The sequence below is a fragment of the Hypanus sabinus genome, chromosome 30 (genome assembly GCF_030144855.1).
Source record: "Hypanus sabinus isolate sHypSab1 chromosome 30, sHypSab1.hap1, whole genome shotgun sequence".
In the NCBI taxonomy this organism is placed as follows: domain Eukaryota; kingdom Metazoa; phylum Chordata; class Chondrichthyes; order Myliobatiformes; family Dasyatidae; genus Hypanus; species Hypanus sabinus.
Genome location: NC_082735.1, coordinates 25873056 through 25899134, shown reverse-complemented (window position 1 = coordinate 25899134; position 26079 = coordinate 25873056). Strand labels below are relative to the sequence as shown.

Genomic DNA, 26079 nt, shown 5'->3' with positions numbered 1-26079 from the left:
GGGGTATCTGCCCCGCCCGTGAGACGGGACATTCCCAGGAATTGTGATAGAGGAGTTTTATAGACAAAACGTAACTTTGCTTTCATGTGAGTTAAATTAAGCAATTATAATTGTATAACTTGCATATTTATTTTCAGTATTGTATTAGATCATTTTCACTCATGGAGTCAGAAGATTGTGGAATTTAATCGAGACCCAAGCACATGATTTAGGATAATGATCCAGTACTGGGGCTAAACCACTTTGTTGCTGTCAGTTGGTCAGTGTTTGAAAGATTCACCACATTGAAATGGCAACCACATTATTTGCCTCCATGATAATAACTATTGCACATCAAAGCACTTCACTGTAAAAAAATCTCTTGTTTCTGAGAAACCTTTAAGCAACACAGTCATGCAGAAAATCACCAGAACTGGGCAAAAAGGTTCTGAGAAAAAGGTGAGAAAAAGCAAAAGAATAGGTTTCTAAAATAGACTGAGAAGTGGGTATAGAGAATGATACAAAGAATGAATTGCAGAGTGATTTGATATATTGATTATGTTAAAAGCTCTGCTGGAAATAGTGAAGCAGAGGACGGTGTGGGATATATAAAGGTTGGGATAGGTATAATGCAGCAAGATATGGCGGAAATCAAGCCAATTAACATTTCTGTTGTGTTATTAGAAATAACATTACAAAAATTAATAATTTAGCAACCAAACATCTTGGGTTTGTCAGGCTACTTTTAAAAGGCCAGATACCTCAAAGGGAGGCAACCATGAACAATCTGTAATCCTACCATTAGAATTCAACAAGATGAGTCACACAATTGTCATGATTCCAACTCTGAGTCTCAAATAAACTTAAAATATGTTTGGAAGCTTACCTTAGCTCAAATTAAACACAAACATGATCCCAATAGTTTAATAGTGTTTCCTTAGAAATTTCAGTGCTAAGAGATACAGTATGTTAGAGGGGAACAGTGTGAGGGTGCCAGTGAATGTTTCGGTTGTGACCTTCCAGTGAAAATATCACTTGCGCCAAAGGATCAGAGCCTCAGGGATTGGGTGGTAGACTTCCTTGGAACCAGAACTGTTATGTACCCCTCCCAGAGACCAGAGATCACTGTATCAGAATCAAAAACAGGTTTAATCTCAGCAGCCTAAGTCAAGAAATTTGAAATTTGTTGCCTTTCTGGCAGCAGTACAATGCAATACATAATAATAGAGAAAAAAACCTGTGAATTGAAGTATATATATATAATTTGTGAACAGGAGTTTCACAATATATTTGAAAAATAAGAGCAGGAGTCGGCCATCTGACCCGTCGAGCCTGCTCCGCCATTCAATAAGATCATGGCTGATCTGGCCATGGACTCATCTCCACCTACCTGCCTTTTCCCCACAACCCTTAATTCCCCTACTGTGCAAAAATCTATCCAACCTTGTCTTAAATATATTTACTGAGGTAGCCTCCAATGCTTCATTGGGCAGAGAATTCCACAGATTCACCACTCTCTGGGAAAAGCAGTTCCTCCTCATCTCCGTCCTAAATCTAATCCCCCAATTCTTGACGCTATGTCCCCTAGTTCTAGTCTCACCTACCAGTGGAAACAACTTTCCTGCCTTTATCTGATCAATCTTTTTCTTAACTTTATAAGTTTCTGTAAGATCTCCTTTCATTTTTCTGAATTCCAGCGAGAGAGAGAGAGAGAGAGAGAGAGAGAGAGAGAGAGAGAGGGAGAGTGAGTGTGTGTGTGTGTGTGTGTGTGGTTGTGTTTGTATTAATATAGTAAAATAAGTAAATGAGTAGTGCAACAAAAAAGTAGTGAGGAAGTGTTCTTGGGTTAAACGTCCATTCATCAATCAGAGGGCAGAGGAAAATAAACTGTTCTTCAATCGTTGAGTGTGTGGCTTCAGGCTTCTGTACCTCCTTCATGATGGTAGCAATGAGAAGGGGGCCTGTCCGGGATGATGAGGGCTCCATTTATGGTTTCGCTGCAGTTTGGGCCAGGTGAATAGTTTAAGACCAGGTGATACTTGGAAGGAGTCAGGGACTGGCATGCTGATTGGCGGACGGTGAGGGAAAATCAGGGACCAACGCTGACATTTTAAATGATTTCAGTCAGAACGTCATAACAAGAGAAAGCATGAAAACAGACCCTTCAGACCACTGAGTCCATTCTAGCCACATTTATACCAATCCTACCATAAATTGCCTTATTTTCCCTACATTCCTATCAACTTCACTTCCTCTGCCTCTGCCCTGGATTCAGCCACTCACCTACACCCTAGGGGCAAATTACAACAGTCAATTAACCTTCTGACCCACACATGTCCGGGATCTGGGAGGAACCTGAGGGAGCTAGAGAAAACCCAAGTGCTCACAGGAGAAACCCACAAGCTCTGCACGCAGGGCATGGGCAATGGCTTACTGGTTGCCTCAGAGGAGATCAGAGACGGTCACTTTCAACAGAAGGCATCATGGAGTCCAGAGTGATGGATGATGCTGGAGAAGTGGGAAGGTGCACTGCAGAGAGCAGTGGGACCTGAAGAATGGACAGTAGGTAAATCATTTAGCTGAAAGATGTTCCAGTCAGAAACAGGACTGGCACTGGCCAGTGGTGGTTGTTGCTACGCAGCCTGACACGGCTTCATCTGCAGTTCTCTAAAGGAACCATTAAATGGGGACCAATGTCATCCTGGGGCTCACTGCTTGTCAGGTAGTGGCCAACTAAATTTCCAGTGACACTAAACCAGTTGGAAATGTTTCATTCTCTCTGGTATTCCAGATTTACATCAAGCTGAAGAAAACAGCTAGGTAGTAATTCTATGCTTTTAGAAGCGATATATGGAAATATGGGTGGCGGGGTGGAGATGCATCTCTACCGAAGGAGGTGTAAGGCACTCCTTCCCTCAGGTCACCCTTGGGCAAGGTGTAGCACCTGCTTAGCCACCCGATCAGGGTCACGTGAAGCCATTGGGAGCAGGGGGTGCATGGTCGTATGAGCAGCTGGTGCATATCACAAGTCCAGGTTATGCGACCACTGATGCCAGGCAGGCAATCTCTGAGGAGTATTGATAATGGCTTGGGGGGGTAGGGTGGGGTCATCTATCTTGTAAAGACACTGCCCAGAAAAATTTGCAACACAGCATGTGATGTTGATGATGGTGATGATGATTTGGACATGCTGGAACTAAAGATTTTGCCTTGTTGCCTCACATTATGTAAGAGCAGTGAGCAGCTGGGCCATGCAGACCACAATGGTGTCAGAAATATATATATAGGGATAACGGATGCCTGCCATAAGGGTCAGAGAGAGACTACAATTGGCCTGGTTACCACCGAGGTCATTGGAGTAAATCAACGCGTACAGCATCAGCAGTGTACTTTGTGTTTATCATTGGAGTAAAACTGGCCAGAGCTCCCACTGCCGATGATACTGTGATCTCTATTGGAATTGGGAGGCTGTTGAATGAAGTCAGGATGAAAAATGTTTGGACCAATGTTGAATATTGGAGGATATATTGTTTGATCATAAAAAAACAGGAGCAGCAGCAGGGTAGATTACCTCTCAAGCCTGTTCCGATATTCCTGCAGGTTTATCCTCTGCTCCATTTTCCTGCAAGAGCCCTATAACGCTTGAATCTCTGTGTTGAAAAATAAGACCATAAGATATAGGAGCAGAAGCAGGCCTTTGGCCCATCGAGTCTGCTCCAACATTCAGTCGTGGGCTGGTCCAATTTTTCCAGTCATCCCCACTCCTCTGCTTTCACCCCATATCCTTTGATGCCCAGGTTAATCAAGAACCTAGCTATTTCTGCCTTAAATACACCCAATGACTTGGCCTCCACAGCCACTCATGCCAACAAATTCCACAGGTTTATCACCCTCTGACTAAAGTAGTTTCTCTGCATCTCAGTTCTAAAATGACGTCCTTCAATCCTGAAGTCATGCCATCTTGTCCTAGAATCCCCTACCATGGGAAATAACTTCCCCATATCTAATCTGTTCAGGCCTTTTAACATTCGGAATGTTTCTATGAGATCCGCCCTCCTTCCCCTGAACTCCAGGGAAATGCAGCCCAAGAGCTGCCCGACGTTCCTCATACGGTAACCCTTTCATTCCTGGAATCATTCTCGTGAATCTTCTCTGAACCCTCTCCAATGTCAGTATATCCTTTCTAAGGCTTGAATATACTTAATAAACTTGCATTCAGATGGCTCTAGAGAACTATCAAAATTCACAAGCATCCAAGCGACAAAATGCCTCTAAGCATCCATAGGACATGCTCTGTGGTTCTGGATTTCCCACACAGTCATATTATCCAACCCTGCTAAGATCATTCAGAATTATGTTCCAGTAAGATCATTTCTCATTCTTCTAAACTCTCACAAAATCATCCCACATTCATTGTTCTATGTTCGCTCCATAACTCAGGTTAAGCTTCCACATTTAAGAACACCATTTATAGGGAGCTGCTCAGGATATGACGAGAAACTGGGTTCCATTGGCCACAGTTTAATACCATTGTAACAGTTTGTTAATAATGGTGGGGCTTGATCATGCACTGTGGAACATTGGGCCTATAAGCACCACACCTCTCTCTCCGCACACCCCACTAACCCCCCTGTCCACCTCTACATCTGCTCTGGATTTTAATACTTCAATATATTTCTGACAATAGGTCGACCTGCAGAAACATTCTAACTCCTTCCCTCACAATCCTCTTCCCCTTCCTTACCACTTCTTTAAACATCTACAAATATCCAAGGCTAATGCCTTTGGTCTTTGGAAGGGAGCAATTGATTTAGGTATACAGTTGGAATAATAAACCTGCAAAGAATATCTACATTTCCAGGGCATCAAAACTATGTCCAAATGAGGCTCTAAGGTCAAGCATACTAGAACTCTTAGGAAGGTTGTCCATCAAGCCTATCAGGAACTAATGACCATCAGCCAATTTGTTATCTGCTATAAGACAATGTTGGAAGTGATTTTGTGATATTCCTTAATGAATAGAATGAAGATGTTTTTCCTTACTTTGATTAAGACAGCACACACCTAATTAAGAACACTAATACACCCTCTCCTTCATATTAAATGTAAATGCACCTAGCAACCACAGTTCTTCCATTAGCATCATACGCAACGAGTTCCTTCCCTTCTGTTGCCACTGTCAGCTGTTCTTGGCTCCTTGCATCGCGTAGGTAGCTGCTTTCTGGCTTTCTTCCAAATCCTCCAGACTACATGTCCCTGAGCATTTGCTGTATGAACATGAAAGTAAACCTCATGTTCTTGCATGCCTTCCAGCCAACGTGGTCAGTATAACTGCCGTAGCCACAAGTTGGTTATGTTTGCCATCACGTTGCAAAATGGAGCAAAGATGAGGTGCTGGAGGAACTCTCAGGGTAACTAGAAACTTTCTATTGCCCTGTTTAACTTGCAGCCCAAGAAAGGATCTAGAAAATGAAAGAAAACCCGAGGAATGGGAAATCTATGTTGTCTGAGCAGGGAAGAGTGGGAATAGGTATTATACACAGAGCTATGGATGGATAATTAGCATCATTGTAACTACCCCCCTATTCCACCTTTCCACACTTTTAAAAAATAACTTTGTAAGAGCTAGGAAGACCCTGTCATACCACCACTCCCTATGCTTTCTCAGACCCACTCTGTCTGCTAACTCGGTATTTTCTCAGTATTCATCCTCTTCTTCATTAAACACCAGTTTCCATTCCTGCCAACTCCAGCAAATTTCGACAAATGTACCATGGAGAGCACTCTGACCGGTTTTATGACCGTCTGCCATGGAGTCGCCAATGCCTTGGATTGGGGAGTTTGCCATACTGCTCCATCACGGACACCATCAAGGACATCTTCAAAAGGTGACGCCTCAAGAGGGCTGTATCCATTATGACACTCACCATTCAGGACATGTTTTCCACTCAATGCTGCCATCAGGGAGGAGGTACAGGAGCCTGAAGACACAGACTCAATGTTTTAAGAACAGGTTCTTTCCCTCTGCTGTGAGATTTCTGAACCATCCATAAACCCATGAGCGCTACCTCACTATGTTACTCTCTATTTGCACTGTTGTTCTGTATATTCCTATTGTCGTTTTAAGTAACTTCTATGTATTGCTGCAAGATAACAAATTTCATGACATATGCCAGTGGTGATAATCCCGATTCTGATTCTGAGCTTACCTCTTTCCATCCGAGTTCCCTGGTCAACTGTTTCCCTTTCTTGAACTACAACTTTATCCCACCTTTAGTCTCCCATCCACTCTTCTACAGGCCAGGCTGCATCTCTGCAGGGAAACTGACAGTCAGCATTTCAATTCAAGTTCACTCACTTAGATTGAAAGATGGAGGGTAGATAGCTAGTTATTAATGAAAAGTCTCAGCATTGAGGCAGTGGGGTCCAGGCCCCAGAACATATTGAAGTGACGGAACCCAATGTTCGGACAATGATTTAAGTGCCGGGCCAGATTGAAGAGATCAGGGTGTTGGAACCTGAGGTGAGGGTTGGGCCAGTTCAGCTCACTGCTCCAGGAAGTGTACTCAGCTCTGCACTGAACTGAGGGTCTGTGGCTTTATGCCTGTGGATGGTCTCGCTTTCAGGGACTTCAGTTCTGAACACCATTTGCTTGCTTTTATTCTTTGCGGGATCTGCTTTTTTTCCTCTCTACTCATTGGGTGTTTGACTGTCTTCTATTTTTAATGTTTACTTTGGGGTTCTTTGTTTTGTGGCTGCCTGCAAGGGGTCAAATTTCAAGGTTGTATAATGTATGTAAGATAATTAGCGTCTCTATTATAATAATGAAACATTGACTGTGATGATATTGGGTTTGCTGGCCACGAAGTTCTAAACTCAAACCAAGACTGCGTGGGTTTTCTCTGGGTGCTCCAGTTTCCTTCCACAGTCCAAACCCTGCCCTCTATTGTGGACCTGTACTCTTCCAGGTTGAAGAAGAGGGCGGGGAACATCATAAAGGACTCCTCCCATCCTGCGCACGGACTGTTTGAACTGCTTCCGTCTGGTAGGCGCTTCAGATCCCTCCAGACTAAGACTAATAGGCACTGGAGAAGTTTTTTCCCTACTGCGGTCACTTTGCTGAACAGTTAACTGCCGGTTAACTGTCGGCTAACTATTACTTGGATTGCACTACTTGTATGTATAATCTATATTTTCATTTATATTTATCATCTGTTACGAGCAGAGAGACAACATCTGCCGGAAGTAAATTCCTTGTATGTGCACAGGTACTTGGCGATTAAAGTCTGATTCTGATTCTGATTAATTAGTCACTGTAAATTGTCCTGATATTTGACTAGGATTGAACTGGGGGCTCAAATGGCCAGAAGGATCATGTTGTATCTCAATCAATCAATAAATAAATAATATACGTAGCCACAGGTACCCTCACTAAAGTGACATTGAACTGTAATTACCTAATCTTCAAAGACAAGTTCACTTCCCTGTTCACTCTCCGCAGTGAGTTTAGATGCCGGTACCCACTATTTGAGCGGTAGGCCCCCCTCGCTACCAAGGAGAAGATACTTCCAGCTAACAAAGTAGGTTAAACACAGTTCATTTAATTTTTTTTTTGTGGTAAGTGTTTAACAACATTGTTGAAACACATTTAAACCCAAAGTGGATTTTTGCTTATAAAAGCTTTCCAAATTATAAACCATTTCTGAAACACAGGTACAATTCCTGTAATCTAAAAAGACATACTCACAAGCTGCAAATGAACAAATCATTATGGTAGAAATGATGAGTGGATGAGTGGATTCTATTTCACCTTGTGTTTCCATCATTCATCTTCCTGGATCATTCCTAAAAAACTTGAAATTCTCTCTGCATTGAGACCGTTTCTTTTCCACTTGAGTGGCTTCACACACATGTAATATCTTTTTCAACTATCTTTTTACCCAAACAGCCTAGAAGCTTCTGGAAAGAAGGTTCCCAAGTACCCACAGTTAATGTTGTGAAGCTGAGTCTTTGAGTACATAATTCTTTCAGTTTATCAATAGGTCTGCTATTGATATGCTAAATGATAATATCAATCTGGTCTGCAAACTTCTTTGAACTGAACAACTTAGCCAGTGCTGTCTAGTTTAAAACAAGCCATATTAAATAACCGTTATACTTCTCCTCTTTGGCATTTAAACCAGGTGCCATGCGGCTAGCAAGTCCATGGCTCATTGACAGTGCTTGTTTGCGAAGCTGTCCGTTTAACTTCAAACTGATTATTGTTTGCCATTTACTTCAAGAACTGAAGGCCGGCTCCCGTTTATGACAGAAAGCTAAACAATGAATATCAGTTGGGGGTTTAACTTACTCAAAAGCAAAACCTTGATCTTGCTAGTATTTAGAAAGCTAAGCTTGGCAAAAGAGAAGAGGTCCTTTTGGTGCTGAACATTGAATATCCATCGCATGATTAGTGATTAATATTACAGTACAGAAAATATTTACTGGGTTAATATAAGTATAATTCTACAGAACTAATGATTGCATGACGTGAGATGTAGGAAGTAAGAATCAGAACTGTAAATACTAATCTTAATACTTGAAATATGTGTTCCAAATATTGTTAGTCAACTCATTATACTCACTATAATTAGAACAGGTATACACAAGGAATTCTGCAGATGCTGGATATCCAGAGCTGCACACAAAATGCTGGAGGAACTTAACAGGTCAGGCAGCATCTATGGAGAGGAATAAGGAGTTGAAATTTCGGATTGAGACCTGAACCAGTCCTGATGAAGGATCTCAGTCAGAAACCTCTACTCTTACTCTTTACTTCTCTTCAAGGGTACCAAGTTCCTCCAACAATTTGTATTTTTGAATAGATATTTTACCTTTCAATTTTATTAGCTATAATTTTTCAGGATTATTTGATGCTGTAAATATTTTAGGACTGCTTGTATTTAGGATTCCATTTTAAAGATTGATGGTGGCTAATAAATATTTCAGTGTTATTTGCAGTTTTCATCAGACCCGCCCAAGAATAAGAAAATAGAATGGTGTTTTATTTTGTCTGTTTTATTTCCATATTTCATGAAGATTGCATTGTTTTATAAATATTACTGCATATTTACATTCTAAATATTAACTTGGAATTTAACATTGTCTGTTGTCTAATTTATTAGAATTATTGCTTGGGGATTTATATAGACAATTACTGACAGGTTTTCAGGTGACACGCCTATGTGTAAAATACCATCTCGTCTGTTCCATATGTTAAAAATACATTTTTTTCAACTAGGTATTATCATCATTGGTATGGCTGTACCTAAGTACTCAGATTTGACATGTATCACGCAATGCTTTAATGGCCCAATAGCTTGCTTCTTTCAATAAATTCGAAATACTAACGATCAAGTTCTCAGCTTTACGGGTACGTTTTCGCGCTGGAGAGATGGTCGTCTCCGGACTGATGGCGGGCGTTTCATTTGTAACACTCCCGGCTCACTATTCGGAATGCAAACTACACCTCCAGGGGAAACCATGGCAACCGAGCTACCAATCTCTCTCATATTCTGGGCAATTTTAAATAATGGAGATTAGTTACTGACGATACTATGGCATAATACCATGGGCATGGTGAAAAAAATATGATCTTTATCTCACAAATTACAGACTTTCAACTTGCTATCTATCTTTTGCTGAAGAATACAGTCGAACAGACAAATGGCAGGGTTATTACAAAAGAGATCCCCAGATTTCTCACAGGTCACCAGCCTTCCTCCAGCAGGACAGACGGCGCAGAAGGCGGAGGAGTGAGCGAAAGCAGGTTCCAGCCATGGCACCAGGCTAACAAAATTACAGTTTGACATGCCGGACCAACAAACATCCTGCCGGAAGGGTGGGCGATTCGGGGTGTGAACCCGACCATTAATAAGGGAATAATCCGTAACCCGGCTGGTTTGTAATGGGACATTTCTGATGCCCACCGTTCATTTCTATCAATACACGTGCTTCAGGCACCATTACCTCAGCTTGTGGCTTAAATTCTTTTATGTTCTCTGGATATCTGATAACCCCCCCACACACACGCACACACAATTGATTGCATCGCTGACCGCGCGTTCCAGTATCATTTAATACCAGCGATTAAATTAAGCATTAGATCTGGATTAAGAGTGCGGGCTGCGAGCAGCTTGCTCTCCGCCCACATTCTCGCCCAGTTCAAAGCCATTTCTTACCGGCGACTCTGACCACGGCTCTCTCTGCCGGATCCAACACCGACTCCTGGCTTTGCCTTTTGGACCTCTGATGCTTAGAAAGGTTCCAGGGCAGAGTATCGCCTGGGCACGGGGAGAGGCTGCCCGACCTCTCGCTCACGCTCTCTTCGTCGGAAGAAGACATCGGGAGGAAGCAAGGATGCTGTCTCCCTCTCTCGCTCTCTTACACACGGTGATCTGTGGGAGGCAGCCACACTGTGGGGTTAAAAAAGAAAGCGAGGTCGCCCGTCTCTTCCAAACGCTTTCGGTAAAAAAAACTAAACGCCGAAACGCCCTTCCTGCTGTCAGGCTGCTAGTTCCTTGAATGAATTGTCGATTTGTGCGGAAGACACCAGTTGTTTTCCGTGTACACCGGAGATCGACCTATGACTCTGCAATGGCTGTCACTAAATACCCGACGATTTCCATTTATTCTCTGAGATTAGGCAACCCAGCCGTGGAAGTCCCCACTGCAAATATCTTTTTTTTAATCAGCAGTTTCCGATGCCGCATCTGATTTCCCCGGCGCGGCACCAAGATGAAGAGAACTGAATTCCTGATTGTACTATTTAGATTTCCTGTCCTTTCCCCCCACCCCCCTCCTTTCCCAAACGCCCTCAACTCGCAACGTGAATGAGAGAGAGAGAGAGAGAGAGAGAGAGCGCAGGAGAGCGTGAGAGGGACAGAGAGAGAGAGAGGGAGAGAGCAAAAGGGAGATTACTGCTAGCGGTGATGAAAACGGATTATCTTTGCACATCATAACCTCAGACTGGTCCATTCTGCCTCCACACAGCTCGGACTGGTCCATTCTTCCTTCTTTCCTCATTCATTTTGTCCTAATCGCGCCCATTTTATTTAATTATACCTAAAAAATAACCCCCAGTCAGTTGACATCTCATGTTGAGTGTATGTTTTTACGTTCATTCTACTCACCCCAAATCATCTCTTTAAAGTACCACCAACCAGATTAATTACATCGTCAGTGCATTCAATCTACTAAATACTTCGCATTATGCATATATTTCCAAATATTCGCTTTTCTTCCATAGCCCGAGTGGTTCACGAGCTTCATCAAGGGCATAATTTCTGATCGTGCTTATTTGACAACTCTGAAACATTCTCTCTGACCAAACCTTCTACGGGGTGGGGTGGGGGGGGGGAAGAGAGACAGATTTCCCTTTAAAATAAAAAAAGGACGTACAGTAATGTGTATCTGACTACACATCTGTGTGAAACGTGGGTGATTTCTTCCTGAATTCAATAATATGATTTAATTTAAATTCCGACCACTGACTGGTCAGGATTGGGCGCGTGAATCCGCCCTGTGATTCCTTGAAGCAACCAATCAACCAATGAATAAGCTGGGATGTGCAGAGGGAAATTCTGACCGGGAATTCTAGTGTTCTCCAACCACTTGGAATAATTGTTACAATGCCAGGCCGTTATCTATCCTGGCCAGTCAATAGGCCAGGGAATTAAATTAATTGCGGCATAACTGGAGAGAACTACATAGAGAGGTTCCACGATATGTTCTAGTGTCATTAGTACGCGGCTGGGAACATTTGACACGGCTATAACTCGTGTTTCAACAAATTAATTTTACTGAAATCAAAATCAAATTTTATTTGGCCGCCTACTGACGGGAAAGATGTAAATAAGGTTGAAGGAGTATAGAGAAAATTTACAGGGACGTTGCCGGCTCTGCAGGACCGAAGTTATATGGAAAGACTGAATAGGTTAGGACTTTATTCCTTGGAAAGTAGAAGATTGAGAGATTTGATAGAGGTATACAAAATTATGAGCGGTATAAATAGAATTAAAGAAAGCAGGCTTTTCCCACTGAGATTGGGTGGGACTACAACTGGACCTCATGGGTTTAGGGTGAAAGGTGAAAATTTAAAGCGGAACATGGGGGGAAGCTCCCCCCCCCCCCACCCCGTGAGGGTGGTGAAAGTGTGGATGAGCTGCCGGCGCAAGTGGTGGTGGCGAACTCGATTTCAATGTTCAAAGGAAGTTTGGATAGGTACATGGAAGTCAGGGGTCTGTAGGGCTATGGTCCCGGTGCAGGTCAATGGGAGCAGGTAGTTTAAATGGTTCGGCACGGACTAGACGGGCCGAAGAGCCTGTTTCTGTGCTGTACCTTTCCTTGACTCTGATTGTGGCAGCGCAATGGATATCTACCTAATAATAATCAGCTTTTAAAAGATTTAAGAATTGCGAAACAGATAGCTAGATCATAACCCGTAAAACACTTGGGCGGATCAGTCTCGTAACGCTTCGGATTTGAGATCAAACACTTTGTGACCTGTTTCAGAGTTGAAACAGTCCCGCGTGGGTGATGGAGGAAGCCTACGCAGTCACAGGGAGAACATGGAATCATATAGAATCCTCCTGATAACTCATCTTTGAACAACATTTTGGAGCGAACAGCCCGAGCCTTCCTCTGCAGGTCGGGCAGCATCCGCTGAAAGGAGCAGTCAACGTTTCGGGTCGAGACCCTGCTCCTTTCAACGGATGCTGCCTGACCTGCTGAGTTCATCCAGCTTTTTTTGTACGTCTTGATTTGACCACAGCATCTGCAGTGTACTTTGTGTTTACCGAGCCTTCCTCTGATTGGCCATCGATATTTATTCGATCACCTTTAGTGAAATACTGTGGGAAGCATCTCGGCATTGTAGCCAAATTCGACTAAACAAGTTCCACAAAGGCGAGAAATTCAATATAACCAAAGATGACGAGAGCCTTTATTGCGGCGTGGTATCTAACTACATGCGTGTGTATCACAGCCCCACGAGAAAATCTGCTGGTACTGATGAAGGGTGACGGGCCGAAACGTCGACTGTTGACTCTTTTCCATCGATGCTGCCTGGCCTGCTGAGTTCCTCCAGCATTGGGTGTGTGTTACATGCTTGTGTATAATGGTTTTATACTTCTCATATTTTCTCTTAGTCCATTGCAGCTGTCTGAGCATTCCCGCTTCTTTTGACTGTGTCCTCGCCCACACTCGGGGTAATGACCCGCATCCACGCAGCCTGTCTCCTGGGATTCCGCAGCGCCCAGGAAGGAACCCCACAACGGGGAGGAACGTGCAAACTCCGCACGGTTAGCGTCGACCCCCGGATTGTGGAGCCGAGCGACATCAGCTGTAATTGTGTGTGCATTGGAATGAATGCGCCCGTCCAATTGATTAAATGTGTGTAAGCGGCTGCTTGTTTGGCGTGAGTATCAGTCTCCACGTTGGAACTGGATGTCTGTCCGCTAAGCGAGCTGTCTCTGTGTGCCTTTGGGTGTGTCTCGGTGTATACGTGTCTGTTGCAGACCAGAATCGTTCACTGGATGCAGGGAGTGTTTGCGAATCTCCATCTGTTCAAATAAAACCCAAGAGAGAAGTGAAAGGGGAAAGGGACGGGGTGGGACCCGAGCCAGACGCAAGCTCTGGTGTGAGGCGGCGGGCTCTCTGATCTGGGAGGGGATTCACCTGCCGGAACGTAAGGAATAAAGACCCGCAGTGCTCTGACATAGATTTGTATGCAAATGTCGCGACGTTTTCGCTTTTTTTTTGTTAAATCCGCACCCAAAATTGTAACAGATCACGGCGGGAACTTCCTTTAAAATCCGGAGGACATTGGCTGGATGAAGCGGGGAACTCCTCCTCACGGTGTAAATTAAAAACCGAGATTTATCTCCCTGGTCATGGGGTGAAGTGAACGATTGTCGTAGCCGTAGGGATTTGAGATGAACAAACACAAACTCTCATCTTTTCTCCACAGCCAGAACAATAACGGGTCCAGAATGCCCTATCACCGGATAAATTCCACATAAGCTCCTCATTTGTACTGACAATCGAAATCGGAAATGATGTAAATCCCTGTTTGGGCTAACAGAAACACACTGCACAGGCTGGAATAACCGACTAATATCTGCAATAGATAGATGGCTGTGACCGATTCTCAATTACGATAAATTTTGGCTTTTGAAGGCTCGCCGTGAGATTTACAAAACGCCTCTCTGACACTGGGGCACTAAAGGCAGGATTGATATCTATCTTAACGTTTACAAGGTCAATTTGCGGTCAAAATAGGTATAAATGCATCAAACGAAGCGTGAATAACAGAGACAATGATAGATAATGCAAACGGGAACTGACAGAAAATCCTTCGGAAACAAAGAATTTAGTAATGATCCCTAGTACAGGAAATAATAAAGTCCAAGGCATTCAGCAAAGCAAATATGTAAACACTCCTCTCTGAGTACCAATATAAATTCTATCTACAACACCTGACAAAGTGAGAACTGAGTTTATGGATTGGACCTTGAACTGTGGACTTTTTCAGTCTGACGTTTTTTATATTCTTTTGGTTCATTCTTTCTCGTTGTTCTTTTGTGGAAGGGGAGGCAGGTTTGGGGGTTGATGTTTTTGTTGCATTTTGTTAGTTTTTTTTGTGTGGGGGGTGGGGGCGTTCTTGTTGCGTTTTATCGTTCTGTGTGTGTGTATGGGGGGGTGGGGTTTGCTAGTTCTCTTTGAACAACCTTCACCATTTTCATTGTTTGGTGGCTATCTGGAGAAAATGAGTCTCAGAGTTGTAAACTGCACACATTCTTCGGTAATAAATGAACCTTTGAACCCTTTAATGCCCAATGATTCGGGCACTGCCTGCAATCGGATATTGCACCGTCTCGGATCGCAAGACCCTGCAGCGGATGGTGAGGTCGGCTGAGAAGATCATTGGGGTCTCTCTTCCCGCCATCATGGACATTTACACTACACACTGCATCTGCAAAGCAATCAGCATTATGAAGGACCCCACACACCCCTCATACAAACTCTTCTCCCTCCTGCTGTCTGGGAAAAGGCACCGAAGCATTCGGGCTCTCACGACCAGACTATGTAACAGTTTCTTCCCCCAAGCTATCAGACTCCTCAATACCCAGAGCCTGGACTGACACCTTACTGCCCTATTGTCTTGTTTATTATTTATTGTAATGCCTGCACTGTTTTGTGCACTTTATGCAGTCCTGGGTAAGTCTGTAGTCTAGTGTAGTTTTTTCCTGTGTTGTTTTTTACATAGTTCAGTCTAACTTTTGTACTGTGTCATGTAACACCATGGTCCTGAAAAAACGTTTCATTTTTACTATGTACTGTACTAGCAGTTATGGTCGAAATGACAATAAAAGTGACTTGACTTGAGTGGACGACTTAGTCTATAAAGTTCTTAGCTGCATGAAAAACTTGTGAATAAGTTGTAACCTGTTAAAAAATTATAAATAGATGTGCTAAAGTGAACTGGTGCATGCTTAGTATTCAGGTGAAAGAAATACATTTGCCGAGCAGGGGGCTCTTCCTTTCACTGGAGTTCAGTGCTGTCGTTCAAGTCACCTTTAACGTGTTATCTTCAGATTATTCTGATCAGAAATATTCTGAAATAATTGTGATCATGGAGATTTTAGATGCGGCAGGAAAAGACGATCCATTTGTGATGAGTGGAGCAAAGAATGAAAACTAGAGGGGCGAATAGAATTCAAGGAAGTTTACAAAAATTATTGCAGGATTGAATGGCTTGTCATATGAGGAGCATTTGATGGTTCTGGGCCCCTACTCACTGGAATTCAGAAGAATTGAATTGACTTTATTTCTTACATCCTTCACATACGTGAGAAATAAAAATCTTTATGTTGTGTCTCCACCTAAATGTGCAATATGCAATCATAGTAATTTATAATAAATAGAACAGACAATGTAACATAGAAGTGCACTCAAAACAGCGTGAGTTAATCAGTCTGATAGCCTGGTGGAAAAAGCTGTCTTCGAGCCTGTTGGTCCTGGCTTTTATGCTGTGGTACCGCTTCCTGGATGGTAGCAGCTGGAATAGATTATTGTTGGGGTGACTTGGGTCCCCAATGATCCTTCAGGGCCTTTTTACACACCTGCCTTTGTAAAGGTCCCGAATCATGGGAAGTTCACAGCTGTAGAATCCTGCGATTAAGGGAGGTACAGTTCCCATACCATGCACTCAATTGTGCCCCTGTAGAAAGTTGTTAGGATTTGGGGGCCTATACCAAACTTCCTCAACCATCTGAGGTGAAAGAGGCGCTGTTGTGCCTTTTTCACCATACAGCTGGTGTGTACAGACCACGTGAGGTCCTCGGTGATGTGGATGCTGAGGAACATGAAGCTATTTACTCTCTCAACCCAGATCCATTGAATGAGGGATGACCTCAGTGAAACCTATTGGATGTTGAAAGGGCTTGATACACTAGATGTGGAGAGGATGTTTCCTGTGGTGGGGGAGTCTAAGACCAGAGGACACAACCTCAGAACAGAGGGGCGACCTTTTAGAACAGAGATGAGGAGGAATTTCTTTAGCCAGAGAGTGGTGAATCGATGGAACTTATTACCACAAGTGGCTGTGGAGGCCAAGTCATTGGGTATGTTTAGGGCAGAGATTGATAAATTCTTGATCGGCCAAGGAATGAAGGGATAGGTGGAGAAGGCAGAAGATTGGGGCTGAGAGGGAAAAGGATCAGACATGATGGAATGGCAGAGCAGACTCAATGGACTAAACAGCCTGATTCTGCTCCTATGTCTTATGGTCTTAAGGTCTAATTCATTTAAATAGAATCATCTGGTTTGTGCATGAAGTCAAAGTTAACTATATTGACTTACACAAAGGTGCAATGAAAAATTTGCAGCAGTATCACTGGCAAGTAGCATCACATAAACAGTATTCACAAGAAAACATAAACATGAATTATACACAACCTTTACAATAATGAATTGTAATAAAGCAAAAATAAACACATTCCATTGCAGTGCAAAGTGGTAATGATGTTGTTAAAATGTGGTGACTAGTGTTGTGCCAGCTGGGTCAAGAAGCCTCCCCACCACTGAGCACCTTTGCATGGACTGCTCCCACGAGAATGTAGAATCCATTATCAACAACCTCCACCAATCCTGGCCATGCTCTCTTCTCACTACTACCATCAGGCAGGAGGTACAGAAGCCATAGGTCCCACACCACCAGGTTCAGGAACAGCCATTACCATCCAACCATCAGGCTCCTGAGCTGGTGTGGATAACATTCACCGCCTTTCTGAACCGATTCCACAACTTATAGACTCACTTCCAAGGGCTCTTTACAGTTCATGTGCTCAGTATTTTTATATTTGCACGATTTGTCTTCTTTTGCACATTAGTTGTCACTCTTAGTTTATGTATAGTTCTTCAATAATTCTATTGTATTTCTTTATTTTACTGTATATGCCTGCAAGAAGATGAATCTCAAGTTAGTATATGATAACACATACATACTTTGATAATAAATTTTTCTTTGTCTTTGAATGTTTGAAGGGAAGTAACTCCAAAGGTTCATGACCCTCTAAGTGAATTCACTCAAACTAAAGGTGTGTAAGAGGAGAGGGAGGTAGGAGGAACACTAGTTATTCAGAGTCAATATGCTTGTGAAATTGGAAGTGTGAAGCTACAGGCTTCCATAATTCCTGTCCAATGATTTTCAGACACTACTCTGTAACCAGGAAAGGGAAGTGTTCATTTAGTATAAGAATTGAAATCCTTGCAATCTATATGAACAAAACTAGAATAATTGACACCTGATTGAATGCTAAAGGTAGGGCATTGAAGAAGATTATAGTGTAATATTGAACATATTATTGAGGCAATCATTTAAATGAGAATTAAATTTAGCACAATATGGCAGGAATGTGCGAGAGATGGGGAAATGAATTGGATATGTCAGCAGTTAAAGTTGTGAAAATTCTTGATAGAACCTATAAAGATGATGAGGTATTTTTTACCACCCATAAACATTGGATAGTACTTGTTTCATTTCTGGAGGTCATATATGTGTGCTGAATTATTTCTCAGAACAACACATCACATAACAAGATTTGTGCCAAGTCCACAATTCAGCAAAAAAAAAACCCACCAGAAGTGTTAATTTCAAAACAAAACAATTTTGGTTCAGAATGCAACAACGGTCCGAGATGTAGAGCAGATGGAATACAGGATGAGGTTTAACAATCAAAACTAGGAAATATTGAAGAATAATCTGGAGAGACCAGTATTGTGAAAATTCACAAACATTTCCCAAATTCCCACTTAAGCAGCAAAGCAAGAATATAAAGAAATGCTGGTCGGGGGAAAAATATAAGTCAGGACCCAACTCTGATATGATTGCTGCATTCTTTTCTTCCCCCATTTGAGACTGCACTGAACTGCAGTTGTGTATTAAATATAGTAGGTGATTCCATCTGCAAACTCCCAAGGTTCATGGCCCTCTGAGTGAAGTCACTCGAAGTAAAGGTGTGTAAGGGGAGTGGGAGGTAGGAGCAACACTAATAACCCAGGGTGAATATGTTTGTGAGGAATAAACAGAGAGAACCCCCATTCAGGGGAAATAAACAATCTCTGTTTTGGAAGAAGGGTCTTGGTTGAAATGTCAACTGTTTATTCCCGTCCATAGTTCCTGTCTGATTTGCTGAGTTCCTCCAGCATTTTGCATGTGTTGCTCAAGGTTTCTGGCATCCACACAGTCTGCTGTATTTAGATCCTCATCAGTGTTGTTTACCCATTGATGCACCATCAATAACTCTCGGAGATGGGAGGCAAATGACAGGCTTTTATTAGCACCAAGAGACCACCACACAACATCCTGGAGACTGAGGGGGGAGCAGTGCATCCAACCGGCTTTATACAGGGGTCTGTGGGAGGAGCCACAGGAGCAGTCAGCAGAGGGGCATGTCCAGACAGGTATATGTAGTTAACCACACCCATGCCCTTTCCCTCAATTCAATATAAAGTCACATTCCTGATTCATTTTCTATGCCTGAACTGATTACACAAGCATCTGTATCAGGGGTTCCCAGCCTGGATCCATGGACTCCTTGCCTAATGGCATTGGTCCATCACATAAAAAAGTTTGGGGACCTCTGATCTTTATAATCAATTTGATTTATATTCTCTCCAAACTAAGAAATGCGAGTATGTTGGACCCTTAACATTAGGAATCACAAACACAGGTTTCACTGCAAACTGTTGAATAACTGACTGGATTCTGTGTGTTAGCAACCAGAGTGGAATAGAATATTCAACATGTATTCTGACTAGTATGACTAGAGACTGATAAATTTCTAGGCATCAAGGTAATTGAGGGAAGTGGGAATACTGATCGTAAATAGAGCTGAGGTGGAAGATCCTAATGGATCATCTGCTTCATCTCCTATTTCTTATGTCCTTAAGTAGCTGTTTCTAGTCCATGTTTACACAATCATATTTAAGCAAAGGGGTTGTTATCCCAATATAATGTGATTGATAATATACTGATTTATCTTTGTTCTTTTTCAAAACTATGCAAGATCCAACAAAATTCCAATTATTTCTCCAGAGTGCACTCTCATTCCCGAAAACTAAACACCTAATTGTCCACAAACAAGAGAAAATCTGCAGATGCTGGAAATCCAAGCAACACACACAAATGCTGGAGGAACTCAGCAGGCCAAGCAGCATCACCTAATGTATACTTGAGCTTGCTACAAGTGGAATTATAAACGCGGTGCAGGAAATCCACATTGTCCTGCAGTCCATTTAATTCTGGGCATTTGAAATCTCCTATCATTACCACCTGCTGTTTTTGTTCCTCAGAAAATTGCTTACATACAGTATGTGCTCTTCTATCACTTTTTGCCTGTTATGTTCCTCTGAAGACTTCAACTGGAGTTAACTCCACTATACCGCGGTTGACTAATTGTACATTTCCAGTTAGTGAATGCTGTGAAATTTCACAGCGGTGGCCTTTCCAGCAGCATCATATGCCCTCACAGCTGTACCTGTTTCCCAAACTAACGTCACTGCCTTTCCTGCCTCATTTAAAGCCCCATGACCAGGAATGTTGCAATGTCATTCCTGTCCATTTCTGGTCATTGCCATTGCTGTGGGAAAGATGAATCACAGCATTGTATACCGCATTCATACTTTGATAATCAATGTACTTTGAATGTTTGAATCTTTGATATTCTCACATTTAAAATTGTGACAATAACTCATTGACCTTATGTCCAAACCTCCTTGAAATAATAAACAGAATAAAGTGCTTCCAAACTTCTTTGTCTCCAGATTCCTTCTGCTTTTCAAACAGTTCTCTACCCACTGGGTTTGTTGACTAAATGATCTCTTTCCAAGTTTGCTTCTTTCTTTTCTGAAATATTGTAACTCATCCTCCTGCCAAGCTGTTTAAACCCTCCTGATAGAACAGGCCAACCTCTCTGTAAGATATTGGTCTCTCGGCTTTTGAGCTGCGAGCCATCCACTTTGCACAGGTGCTCACTCCCCAAGATGAGTCAGTAAGCATGAGGCATCTAATGCCCTTTCTCCTGAGTCATCTCCTTAGCTGTGCATTAATTTGTACTCCTCTCCTGTTTCTATACATGGGCACAGCAATTCCAGGAACAAACACACATCAAATGCTGGAAGAACTCAGCAGGTCAGCCAAATGGCTGCAGGGTCACATCTTCTACCTTAGTCTTGGCTCCAACATTGACTATTTACTGATGACACCCTTGACCCAAGCACCAGAGAGACACCTTATTGTTTTAGAATCACATCTATCAGCACGTATATATTTATGTTGTTTCCATTTAACACTTGAATCCACTATGAATTCCCTACATGTTTTACCTCACCACATACAACTCAGCACTATGGATTTACCTCTGGTTGTAGTCCTCTGTGGAACTTGGGTATTGAGAGTAAGTAGGAGGATGATAAAGTCAGGGCTTATCTGAACTACCTGCCCAGTCTTTCCAGTTACCCCTCAGGTCACCTATTCCTTCTCTAAAGTAGAGAAGGTAATAGAGCAACATTTCCCTATCATTTGACATGTACCATGTATGTAGCTGATGTGATAATCGAACAGCACTCAATAAACATGACAAATAATTATAGCTTACATGCATTGATGATGTGCGGAGTTTAAAACGGGATTTGTGTATGTCATGAGTTGTAGGGCCTCTGGGATTGTCAAGCATCTGTCTGTAATAATTCTTGTCTTAATGAGAACCGTTAAGCCCTTGGTTTTCTGATTGAGTTGGTTTGTTAATTGTGACTGGCATGGGTTTCCTGCGTTCTGTGATTATTTAAAGAGGACTTTAATTTAGTGCCTGAGTGGTGTCACTGTGTTGGAGAGAATGAGTTGTCTCAGTGTTGGAGAGAATGAGTTGTCTCACTGTGTTGGAGAGAATGAGTTGTCTCACTGTGTTGGAGAGAACGAGTTGTCTCAGTGTTGGAGAGAATGAGTTGTCTCAGTGTGCTTCTGCATCATTCCTCTGATGTTGCTCTGCTGGTGTTCCCATGTCTAAACGTCCCTTCATGATGACCTCCTGCCCTCTGCTCCTGGGATCCAGTTGTGGTCAGCCCTTCCCGTGGCTGAGTCCGCCTTCTGCCGTACCTGGGTCGAGTGGATGCCACCCACTACTGCGATTCTACTGCTGCCATTCTTCCGCACTTGAGTCCAGCCCAGTGGGCAGCACCATGACAGTGTAGTGATACCTTAAAAAGCTGCTTGTTGGCATGCATTCTGTGGGCTGAAGGGCCTTTTTCAAAATTATATAAATTCAAATCTCAATGCTGATTATTTTTGAATTCATTATGCTGTTACGCTGCAAACCTTTGCTCAATCCACCAAAAGTGGAACTTCCAGCTGGTCAAACATTTTAATTCCGATTTCCATTCCTGTTCTGACATGTTGGTCCACACACCCACTTGTGCCACACTGAGGCCACACTCAAGGTGCAGGAGCAACATCTTACATTCCATGTGGGTACCCTCCAGCCTGATGGCATGGTTATCGATTTCTCCTTCTGATGAAAAAATCCTCCCTGCCCCTCCCCTCTTCATCTATGCCCCACTCTGCTCTCTTACCTCTTCTCACCTGTCTACCACCTCCCCCTGGGTCCCTACCTCCTTCCTTTTCCCCCATGGTTCACTCTCCTATCAGATTCTTTCCTCTGCAGCCCTTCGCCTTTGCTACCCACCTGGCTTCACCCATCACCTTCTAGCTATCCCACTTCCCCTGCCCCCCACCAACATTTTTATTCAGACATCTTCCCCCCTTCTCTCATGTCCTGAGGAAGGTCTTGGCCCAAAACATCCACTGTTTATTCATTTTCTTGGACGTTGCCCGACCTGCTGAGCTCCTCCAGCATTTTGTGTGTGTTGCTATGGAACATTACTATTTGTATAGGAAATATTTCCATCTGCATATTTTTCTTGTTCTGCCTGTGATTCTGGACAGTGTCCTTTGACGATATTTCAGATTCAGCAATTTCTGGCATGTTTCATAGAGAGCTCTCACACAAATCTCAACAATGTTTGTTAATAACCTGATAGAAATCGTGAGAATTCTGATACCCTTTAAATAGGCTCCTTTTTTTCTGTATAAAATCAGAACTGCTGATCAGGGAAAATAAAAAAAAAACTGTTGGTCAGTTCATTATAGGGAAAGGAACACAAAATAGTTCATTTCAACATCCAAAGTGGGGAATTAACAGCTGCCAGAAGAAAATGGCTTGGAATCAATTTGATACTACTGTGAATATAGTTTTCTCAAAACAATTTTCACAAAAAAAATTAAAATATTTTGAACATTAGACTGTCTATAAAGTAAGACATTTATTTAAGGAACCAATTTAGAGTGTTAATGTGGTTTGAGGGGGGTGAGGGGGAATCAAATTCATTTACTTCTCTTGACCCTCAAAAGAATGCAAGCATTCATTTTATGTTTGTTGCTGGCAGAGATTGCTAGCCAGTTCCCTGTCTACAGCAGTAGAAACATTTTGTGAAGCTCTGTTCAAGTTTTTTTTTTGTGCATTCTTTGTTTAAGGGTTGGCAGGTATATAAAGGACCATTTTCCCTCTTGGTACTTCACTGGATAACTTGTGCTACTTTTCAAAGTCTCATATTGTACCAATGTGAATGTGCTCTGGAATAATAGTTCAATTTTAGTCGTACTTTTGTCTCCGAACAAGAAACTCTCATTGTACGAGGTCGTTGTTATTCTCCAACTGAGATGTTTCTTGATGAAGTAATTGGGTCAATTATGAGAAGTGGCCGCTATTTCCGATTGAGGATGAGTGGCGAGGCTAATTTGTATTTAGGGACTGATGGAGAAGCTGAATTCTCTAAGTTTGGAAAGCACAGATTGTGAGTTAACATAGCAGTAGTTTTCTCAAAAGATCTCAGTGCAGGTCAAAGGGTAGAGGCCGACTAAGAGTGGTCAGCTGGTCCTCTGGGTTCGTAGGTTTAAATATAAATCTATTATATTTGATAATATATATTTTAGGAGTGATTTTGATGAGCTGGTTGATTACAAAACTGATGGCACTTTGAGACTAGACTACTTGGAATCACATATGTTATATAGGTTAGGTTACTGCCTGTTAAGCCATTGGCATTTAGAGCAGCAATGAATGTCCTCCATCTCTGTCTGTGCATACTGTCACACACAGATATAGAAGGATTCTTCATTGCTGGTTCCACAGCAAATTTTTTTTGACCAGTCAGCTGAGCTGAACCCCTGAACCTGGAGGACTGGTGGACCCCTCTTAGTCGGGCCTTTACCCTTTGACCTGTTTGTTATGGGTGACCCTACCAGGAGCAGAAGCACAAGACCCTGGCTCTAGCCAACAAAGCTCTCCGGGTCATTGAGGCACGCAAGCCTCCAAACCCGAAGACAAATTGGTGAACCTCTTGGAGGATATGTTTGTGGTGAACTATGTGCCTGTCGGGACACGCCCCTGCTGACTGCTCCTGTGGCTCCTCCCACAGGCCCCTGTATAAAGGAGATCTGCGGCCTGACGCTCGGCCTCAGTCTCCAAGACCTTGTATGATAGACACTCACTCCTGGTTCCTTCTTCCAGTCAATAAAAGCCGATATCTCGCCTACGTCTCAGTGTGAGTTATTGATGGTGCATCAATGTTATATAAGGAAGTAGCAAACCTGTCAATGTAGATGGATCCCTATGATGGTGCAATCAGGTTACCCTAACAGGAGCAATCATTTACTTTTCTGTATCACTATTAACATAGTGAAAAGTTCCCAGCTTTGCCATAGAGTGGGGCTGAGGAAAAAGCTGATAGGGTTTGTTATGTGGGATTGGTAAGTGGGAGGGAGAGTCAATTGGAAGCTTTACTTTTATTCATTTACTGGGTAGGGGGTTTGATAATAAGGTCAATGTGTATTCCTCACCCCTAATTTCCTGTTGCCTCCAGAAATCAGGTAACATGATCGAGGACTTCTCCCAGCTTAGTCATTCACGCTTCTCCGCTCTCCCATCAAGCAGAAGATAAAAAATCTTGAGAGCCTGTGTCACCGGGCTCTAGGACAGTTTCTATCCTGCTGTTATCAGACTCTGGAATGGACTTCTCATCTGCTAAAAAGTAAGTTTTTGAACTTTTGATCCCCAATCTACCTCATGGTGGCTTTTGTCCTTTGGATATCTACTTTCACGATGCTTCCTCTGCTATGTTACACTATATTCTACATTCTGTTTTCACTTTACTACCTTGATGCATTTATGTATGGGCAGGGTCTGTCAGGATCGTGTGCAAAACAGATCCACGTGTCACTAATAAACCAACTCCAATACCTTGAAGAGGTGGTAGTGAATCACACTCTTGCATCTGTGCAGTCCTCATGGTGAACATACCAGGACTAGGACGAGGCCAAGTGTTTGGGGTTCCATCATCGGCAGGTCTGGAGTTTGAGGCTTGGAGCTTGGGGCCCTCTTTTCATCGCCGCCAGTGAGCCCTGGGGTCAATATCAAAGCCCGAAGGTCCATCGGATGCCCAGAAGTTGAGGTTTGATTGCCAGAGCCCTGAGTCTGCAAGTCAGGGGAAATTGAAGGGCCAATGTCCACTGGAAACTAGGGGCCGCAGGTTGTAGATGACCTGACCTGTGTCCTGGGGTTGGAGGAAGGATTGTGTGTGTGTGTGTGTTTTGCACCAGCCTTGAGTTGCTGTTGTTACTTTGTTGCTTGTTGTGTTGTGCCAAGCATGGTGGGCTTGCGATGTTAGTGTTGAAATGTGTGGAGACTCTTGCAGGCTGCCCCCAGCACATCCTTAGGTTGTATTGGTTGTTAACGCAAATGATGTATTTCACTGTATGTTTCCATCTACATGTGATAAGTAAATGAATCTGAATCGGACTTGGTCAAAAAGATGGACTTTATAGCAAAGCTGGAAGCCTGAAATATAAACAGAAAATGCTGAGGTAGTACTCAACAAATCAGGCAGCACTGATCTGAAGTGTTTGCTCTATTTCTCTCCTCACACACACATTCTCAGACCTGAAGAGAATTTCCAATGGATTTTAAGATAGGCCTTAACGGAAGAAAGGAAGATTTGGTGGTGGGGAGCATGACTCTGGATGACCATCCGTGGTGGGGCAGACTAGGTGAAGTGCAGAAAATGAAGAAAGGATGGAGGAACAGCGTTCATGGAGGACTGCAGAGCTAGAAGAAGTTACTGAGATAGGAGAACCTGAGACAATAGTGCAAATATGAAGATTTCCAACTTGTTCACCAGTCAAGCCCAGAGGCAATGCGTAAGTAGAAATCAGAGAGGGCTAGTTCAAAATCCCAGTGCTGTTTATGGTGACATATATGTACTCTTATAGTAAATTTAGCTTATTATCAAAGTACATATATGTTGGCATATACAACATAGAGATTAATTTTCTTGCAGGACAGGGTAGGATTATGGGAGACCAGTCAGACGGCTTTTGTTTATTGAAGATTGATGGCCAGACAATTGGTTTTACAGTACAGAAACATTGGGGAAATTGAAGAAGGT

The 26079-nt window shown here is 42.8% G+C and overlaps 1 protein-coding gene across 1 annotated transcript in view; it reads left to right on the top strand.

Annotated features, from left to right (window-relative positions):
• zbtb8b (zinc finger and BTB domain containing 8B) overlaps nt 1-26079 on the top strand; it is a 317365-nt gene that overhangs the window by 40622 nt on the left and 250664 nt on the right. The window contains exon 4 of the mRNA XM_059954445.1: nt 24499-24666. The gene's annotated coding sequence lies outside the window, so the exon portion shown is untranslated. The remainder of the gene's footprint in view (nt 1-24498; nt 24667-26079) is intronic.